Genomic DNA, 8,468 nt, shown 5'->3' with positions numbered 1-8,468 from the left:
TATATTCAAGCCATAGCTTATACATGTACTAGATATGAAATGCCCGTGCAAGGCACGGGCCCAAATAATTTAGATAGATGGGCATGGGCCCAACATGTATGTTAGTGTATTTTTGAACTTTTCCAACATTTTTGTGTAACATGGATATCTTTTGCATAGTATATTCTACCTTTGGAATGTGAAAACCAGCCTCCGAAAGTAACGAAGAAGAGGAAATTACAAGCTTTGGAAACCATAATCTTCAGCCTTGGACTTCATGAAGGATTGTGATGAGATATATTTTAATCACAGATATACATTCATTATTACTGCAGTTTGTAGGATATGTGAATGAATACTGCTAAAAGCAGTTCTAGGTGTTACTTGTTTAAGATATCTCTATATATTACTTTATTTCAAAGGCCTAAATATTAGGAAAATTATTACTCCCTCCATTCCAATTTGTTTGTTTTCCTTTCCTTTTTAGTTTATTTCAAAAAGAAAAGTCTCTTTCCATTTTCAGCAACTCTTTAATTTTCAACCTTCCACATTATATATGTAAGACCAAAAAATTAAAGGATATTTTGATACATTCTACATATCTTTAGTTTAAGAGTACAAGATTCATAAGTCTTCTTTACTTTCTTAAACTCTACGCCAAGTGAAAACTAAACAAACAAATAATGGAGGGAGTAAATGATAAGGTCATATATCTATTTGTTTGTCCATTTGTTTGTCCATCCCTCAACCTAAATAATGGTAAGCTGTAGGGAAATGTTGATAGACTTCTTTATTATATGTAGAGTAAATTGCACATTCGAAAATTATATTTCAACTATTATGTCTTTAGATATATGACTTCAAATATAACAAATATTTCATACTGGAATAGATTTTTCTATAACTCCTCTTCAGTTCAAGTATTGACATTATACGTTATTGTAATTTGTAAGCTTTTTAACATAAGAGAATGCACTAAGGGAACAGGTAAAAAATAACAAGTGGCCAGATAAAACTTCAGGAGCTGAAAGTGACATAGAAAAACAATTTTGTTATGCTAAAGTTTGTTACATACTACATAGGGCTGAGGCTTAAAGGACTAAACACAATGGATAACCCAGACACAATTAAAAAGGTTGAGCAATGGTTTAGTCTAAATTAATTATGATACTGTACTCTATTTTTTTAACTTTAAATTAATATAAGAAAAAGAAATACAACGTCACAAGAATATTTAAAAAGTTAAATCTCAATGAGGACTTGATCTTTAAAAGTTTTACAATTATAATACTCAAAATTTCAATCCTTAAGATTATAGAAGATAACACTGAAATCGTGGAGTACTACATTTACATATCATATTTGTACTTTGTCTTATTCAACAAATCTTTGAAGAATCTTGACAAAAGTACTTCGGTAACTTGCATATTTAAGTAAGTGACAAAATAATTACTTTCACATTCTCATAGAAGTCCACAGATATAATGAGGTATCTGATGACTTCAGTGGAGTTGGATCTCTTTCTTATAGATCTAAAGCTAAATGACAACAATGTTCATTATTTTGGGAACTCAAATACATTGTATGATACTCCTATCTATGTAATTGTTCACGTTTTCGCTATTTCCTTGGAGGAGCTCGAACCTAAGAGTAGAAATACAAGTGTCAGTAATAAATCTATTAGTAAGATATCAATTCAGTTATAGCTTACTCATATCTTATTAGAAGTCATCAAAAGAGACCTGTAAAATGACACGATTTCTAGCAAATAGTTTAGATTTTTGACTTGAAACTGCAGTAATATTACGATATACACAATCAAAATCTACCTATAGGAGTTGATAGAAAATTCAGAAATAGGTCAGTCTGAACTGGACATCGACATGTACGCAGATTTGAAGGAGGACAACCAAACCTGTACAGTGGAACTCTTCTCATCTACAGAACCTTTTCCTTCAAAATATCATAGTATTTCAATCCAGCAGCTGCTTTAAAAGCAGTTGTTATAAAGATTATAATCATGGAGTCATATCCATGATATCATCAGACTCTTTCGATTCGCAATCGGGTTACTTATATTAATACAACATTATTTCAATTTGAGTACTAAAATTTGAGAGACATTTAAGTGATTGGAAGATGACATCTTAAGTCAATGTGCAGGTTTGTTGAAACTAAATGCAGAGCCAAACAACTGTAGTCATAACAAAGACGTGTCTTGTTGTCTAGATGTAGAAATTCCTATTACTGAAAACATGAAAATTGATATCTGGCTAGTGTTCTTGCTTAGAGCTTTAGGTATTTGTAATGAGTTTTTATCTCATATATCTTAGTATAGTCCTAAAATATATAGTAAAGAGCAAGCTTGTTCCTGCAGGAATATATGTTATTCAGCAGAATTATAGTTTCCACAAAGGCCAATTTTCAACTCAACTTAGTAATATATTTGAATTCTATTAACGAAAAATATAAATCAATAACAGTCAAAATAATGTAGCTCATCCACATAAAGCTACAACATCATATCAGTATATGCCACCAGATCCTAACTATGCATATGAAAAACATGAGACCAAAATAAAATAGCAACAAAACGAATGTGCGAAATTGGGATAATCATGCAGAACCAATAAGACAGTGACAATAATTAACACATAATAATATGCTAGCTTAGAGTGCATAAGGACATGGCGAACACAATCAACATTTTTTTTTTGGGTTCAACAATCAGTAGATTTAAATGGCCAGATTGAGATAAAAAAAAACCGCCTTGAAAAAAGAAATATGTCACGAGAAAAAACAGGATCCCCGTTGAGGTTCACCTGATCTACATAGCATGACGGCTTAAAGGCAATAATTTAGAATAGAACTACTACTCCACCACTAAAGCTCAACCTAAAACGTCTGATGCAAACAATATGCAGAGACACCAAAATCAAGAAAAATGAGAGACATATTAAATGTAAGCTTCATACCTTAGAACATAGAGAGCGTTTCCTATGTAAGAACACCAACAATCCTTTCATACGATCTCACACAATAACTTTAGAACACCTGCCAAAAAATATGAATAAAAGAATTAATTGGTACTTTCAGCGAGTCCCCTTAAAATATAACCATCATTTATATGTGAAGAAGAGAAAGCTAACTTTCAAAAAATATCATCATAGAGCATGTAAATCATAAGTTCTTTCTATTAAAATTGTGAACTCAATAGAAGTTTCTATTATCATAGAACACCAATAGAATGGAAATACACTTTAAACTTTTCTATTTACTTTTTATTGCAATACTCGTGGTAGCATTGATGAACCTTTAAACTTTTCAATTTAAAGCTGAATCACAGCTGCAAAAAAAAACTAAATTTCATTGTCCAAATTGAAATTGGTTGAATGAAAAGTAAAGTCGAGAGATGAATAAAATTATCATAGACACCTCTTTCTTTTTTCAAAATTTTTGACCTGAGCATCATAGCATATATGCTTCTGTCCATCATAGCATATATGTTCCTGTCGTAGAGCAAGTGTTTTCTTGCTTTTAATATTTCATTCCAAGCTTAAAATGGGGGAATTTTTTAGGGATGTTTGAGAAAATTGTAGAAGTCCTTTTATCTGGGTCTAGGTGAAATTTTTTTTTAGGGATGCTTAACGCGTAATACAACCTCTACCTTCGAAAATATGTGTCACCCCTGATGGTCGTCCTGTCACATCACCATCTTGGTACACCATTTTCCTTGTTAGCTAAGTATCGCCCATTGCTATGTTTAATTCTAGGTACTCCATCTTCATTTCTTAATAGCTCACAGGAGCGATATCCCGATGCTATGGAAGATGGTGAATGAGGTGAGTGTTCACATGTATACAAGAGTAAAAATATCCTTCAGAACATGAGAAACCACCTCATTTACTGGTTGAAGGTCAGTTACAGCAGCTCCTGATTTGGCATGCTGGAAAAGGGGAAAAATAGGGAAAACAACTCGATAATGTAGAAGTGGATATCATAACATTTTAAGAAGTTAGATCTTCGAAGTTTGAACTGTAGCACAGACACATTTGAAGAGACCAATGACATCTACATGAATGTAATATGACATGTTTCATCTAGTAAAGCATGAATTATTAAATGATGAGCACTATTGTGGCTATGAAGGAACTTACACTTTCAAGACTAAGCTCCATCTTTGCTGGGCGTAAATGGTCTGAGGTTACCTGCTCTGACAATGTGCAAACATATAATGTAACATCCATAAGTGAAATTCAGAAAAGACACGGAAAAGCAACGAAACTAATGATATTTGCAAATCTCAACCCCAAAATACAATGACGTAAATAGGTAAAGTGATTGCTATACAGATTAGCCAACATCTCATAAAATTGAATTCAACAAAGAAGAAAGTATAAAATATTTTTTTCTTAATATGTACATTTCTGCAGAAGAACACAACATTAATCCAAGTATCCTCTATAATAGAAGATTGAAGAAACAACTTGTCAAAAGATCATAAAAAATTGGAATCGGCAGCTGCAATCAGCGTCATTATGATAAAAATAATAAATAACAACAAATTAATTCTAGATATTGATATGTACATGCGAAGATACATAATTGTGCCTTAGGAAAATTTTTTTGCCTTGATGGAAAAAATTGAAAATCAACACAAAATAGAGGCGAATGTAGAAGATTGAACAACCCAGGTGTGAATCTGTAAAAACACAGGAGGCAAACAAAGAAGGAACTAAAAAGAGGAAGTTATTGACTTATCCTTTTGGTCGGCCGAAGAAACCCATACAAAGAGCTAGGCATTATGCAAAACTGGAGTCGAAGGGTGTAGAATTTACAGTCTACCTTACGAAATAATCAATATGGAAGCCAATTGGAGAACTTACTGGAGAAATCATTCAAAGCTTTGTGTTGAAAGGAAACAATGGCTCCGCAAGAATGAGCAAGCGGCACAAAGAGAGGAAAGATATTTAGAATAGGCAAATATAAACATCCCCACACGTGGATCTTTTTGTCGATGTAGAAACACACGCGGCAAACAAGGAAGTAATCGAAAGAGAAAATTACCAGCTTATCCTTTTACTATCCGAAAGTACAACTTGAAATGCCTTTGGTATCACTTCTCATAGCTGTGTTAGTCCAACCCAAGTCCCACTTCTAAATAAGAGGATTAATAACTTTGATATTACTAAAACTATGTGTCTTATTAGTTATATACTCGATAGTACTGAATAAAATTTTTTAAAAATTGAAAATAAAATAAAAAGTGCCTCTATTTTTTTGACAGAGGCAGTCCCTGCTTTTTCTTGAAGATGAAAGGTCAGGGCCATTCTAAAGCAAACATTTCTTATCCTCTTCACTTCAGTGAGCAAAAGGTTAAAAGAAAAACGTTAATCATTTGCACAAAACAAAGCTATTGAAATGGCTTATGCTGCTCTTTCTTCACTAGTATGGTTATCTAAATCATACTGATCTTATATATTCTTTTTAATATTAATTAATTTATAGAGTTCCAATTGCAGATTATGGAAAAGAAGATCAGAAATGTAGCATACAAAGCAGGAGATAGAGTTGATTCAAGCAGAGGCGGAGCCATAATTTGATATTAGTAGGTTTTAAATTTTAAAACAGAACAACATATTAGTTTAACATAACAATCGTCAAAGTTACAATTATATATATATATATATATATATATATATATATATATATANACCACAAACATATAAGCATATTATAAAAATTTCACTCGACAAGTTATGTTTTGAAAACAAAAATGATGCATCATTTGGTATACTTTAAATATTTTATTTATTAATATAAAGATTTGAATTATTTATTTCAAAGTTCTAAAATATTATTCGGTAAAAGGTAGAGAATTGTTATATTTTAGTATAAATCTTGAAGATTTTTTTCTATAATATCAATATTATTTTAAGTAAAATTATTAAATTCACCGTTAATATTTTTGGGACCTTTGAATTAAAGTTATTAAATTCACTATTAATATTTTTCGAACCTAAAGGAAAGGTTTTACTTGCTTCACCCTTGAGTCATCCTTGCCTTGAAAATTGAAGTTCCGAGAAGCAAACAATAACTTAATTAATATAATCAAAATTATTAATTCGTGTATGTTTTAAAATTAAAGATTAAAAATAAAATTTTTGAATAAATTGTTATACAATGTAAAAATTTTTTTAGAAAAAATAGAAACGGGAGAGTCGAGGAGGAACTGAGAAGAGTAAATAGTACTTACCGGGACAACAAGCAGTAACAATGAAGTATAGTAAAAATTAGAACCCTAATTTTTAAAAAGAAATCAAATTTTGAGGTTTAACATTTTATAGTGATTCAAAAAAATCAATATACTGAAATATTGTTTAAGAGTATGACACTATAGATTCGTTACTTATAATTATCTTTGAGATTAGTTGTTAGATGTTGTTTTGGAGTATGACACTACTTTTTTTATTATTTTCAATTACCAATTTTCTGTTTTATTGTTTGTAAAAGAATTTATAAAAATCTATACAGAAAAATTGAATTAAAGGAGAGTAAAAGATAGTAGTCACAAAACACATTTTTTTATCCAAAATAAAAAAAATCCAGAAAATTGAATTAAATAAAAAAAATTGATCTTTACTTGCTTCACCCTTGAGTCATCCTTGCCTTGAAAATTGAAGTTCCGAGAAGCAAACAATAACTTAATTAATATACTCAAAATTATTAATTCGTGGAACTGTTTAAAATTAAAGATTGAAAATAAGATATTTGAATAAATTGTTATACAATGTAAAAACAAATTAAAAAAAAAATAAAAAAGGGAGAGTTGAGGAGGAACTGAGAAAAGTAAATAGTACTTACCAGGACAGAGGTCTACACCTTGACAACAAGCAGCAACAATGAAGTATAGTAAAATTAGAACCCTAAATTGTAAAAAGAAATTAAATTTTGGGTTTAACATTTTATAATTATTCAAAAGAAATCAATATAGTGAAATATTGTTTAAGAGTATGACGCTATAGATTTGTTACTTATAATTATCTCTGAGATTAATTGTTAGGTGTTGCTTTGGAGTATGACACTACTTTTTTTTATTATTTTCAATTATCAATTTTCTGTTTTATAGCTTTAAAAAGAATTTATAAAAATCTATAGAGGAAAATTGAATATAAGGAGAGTAAAAGATAGTCATAAAACACATTTTTTAATCCAAAATTAAAAAATCCAGAGGAGCTCAAACCCCCATCCAAATAATCAGAGTTTCGTGCACTTACCACTGCGCCATCCACCTTGGTGTGATGTGGGTTCGCACACAAAATTTGAATATATTTGTACCCGATTTTTCAGTACGTATATAGAGTCTACATAAAAGCTAGTGAGTTCGTCCGAATCCACATTTAATATTGTATCTATGCCTCTGGATTCAAGTCTAGGCATTCTAGCAGATCGCGAGGACAAGCGACAAAAGGCTTGTACATCCTTTTACAAAGAATTATTGAAAGTGGAACAAGAAGTTTATTTTCTTAACAAAGAGGTGATGTTGGTCGAGTTTAACAACCATGGATGCAAATCTTCAGAAATTAGCAAGAATTTCCTTCTTAACACTACATTTGATTGCCTCATTGCCCCAATGAAGAAGTTAACTGTCATACATATTTTTGGTATGGACGGTATAGGTAAGAAAACTCTTGCCAGAAAAGTTTATGATAATTCATATGTTTGTTGTCAATTTGATAAACATGCATCAGTCACTATCTCCGAAGATACAATCAGAGACAAATGCTTCTTGAAGTTGTTTCTTCAATTACGGGAAGCAATCAATAGATGAGCAATGATCAACTAATAAATATTCTGTGTAAAGTCCTGAGGGGTAGGAAATTTTTAATTGTCATAGATGATATTTGGAGTACTGGGGCATGAGACCAGATCCAAAATATTTCCAAAGATGACAATAAAAGTCGAATTCTATTAACCATTCGGCTCAAGTATGTTGTTGAGTATGTTAACAACTCTGATTGTCCGCCTCATATTAAGTCCTTTCTAAGTCCAGATGATAGTTGGAATCTTATCACCAAAAAAATTGTTCAAAAAAGATTTGTGTCCTCCTTTACTTGTAAAAACAGGAAAGGATATTGTACAACAATGTCAAGGATTACCTCTCTCAGTGGTTGTCATTGCTGGACTTCTTGGAAAAATGGACTTAACCATGACAATTGGAAGAAGGTTGAGGAAAATCAGAACTCATTCTTTGGTACGGTGAGCGAACTGGCACCCACATTTACCCTCATATGTGAGCGAACCAACCAATCTAAACCTTAACATTTCAATTTAATATCAACATAAAGCAATGCGGAAGACTTAAACTTATTAATAAAAGACAATTCAATAACTTCTAAAATTCAACATCTATTATTTCCCCAAAATCTGGAAGTCATCACCACAAGAACATCTATGATCAAATTACTAAACTAAGAGTATTCTAAGAA

The 8,468-nt window shown here is 31.1% G+C and overlaps 1 long non-coding RNA gene and 1 pseudogene across 2 annotated transcripts; one reads left to right on the top strand and one right to left on the bottom strand.

Moving 5' to 3' along the window:
- Positions 1-1,483: 1,483 nt before the first annotated feature.
- Positions 1,484-4,960, bottom strand: LOC114074780. 2 transcript variants are annotated; one of them, XR_003575055.1, is made up of 4 exons: positions 4,866-4,960; positions 4,137-4,187; positions 2,955-3,033; positions 1,484-1,623 (listed from the first exon to the last, which is right to left on the bottom strand). It is a non-coding gene; the product is annotated as an uncharacterized LOC114074780 (long non-coding RNA). The 2 variants fall into 2 exon arrangements; XR_003575054.1 differs by lacking the exon at positions 1,484-1,623 and having other exon boundaries at positions 2,593-3,033.
- Positions 4,961-5,400: 440 nt separating this feature from the next.
- The window catches only part of LOC107003984, a 7,433-nt pseudogene continuing 4,365 nt past the window's right edge, over positions 5,401-8,468 (top strand).

The sequence above is a fragment of the Solanum pennellii genome, chromosome 11 (genome assembly GCF_001406875.1).
Source record: "Solanum pennellii chromosome 11, SPENNV200".
NCBI lineage: Eukaryota > Viridiplantae > Streptophyta > Magnoliopsida > Solanales > Solanaceae > Solanum > Solanum pennellii.
This window is presented reverse-complemented; position numbering and strand designations above follow the sequence as displayed.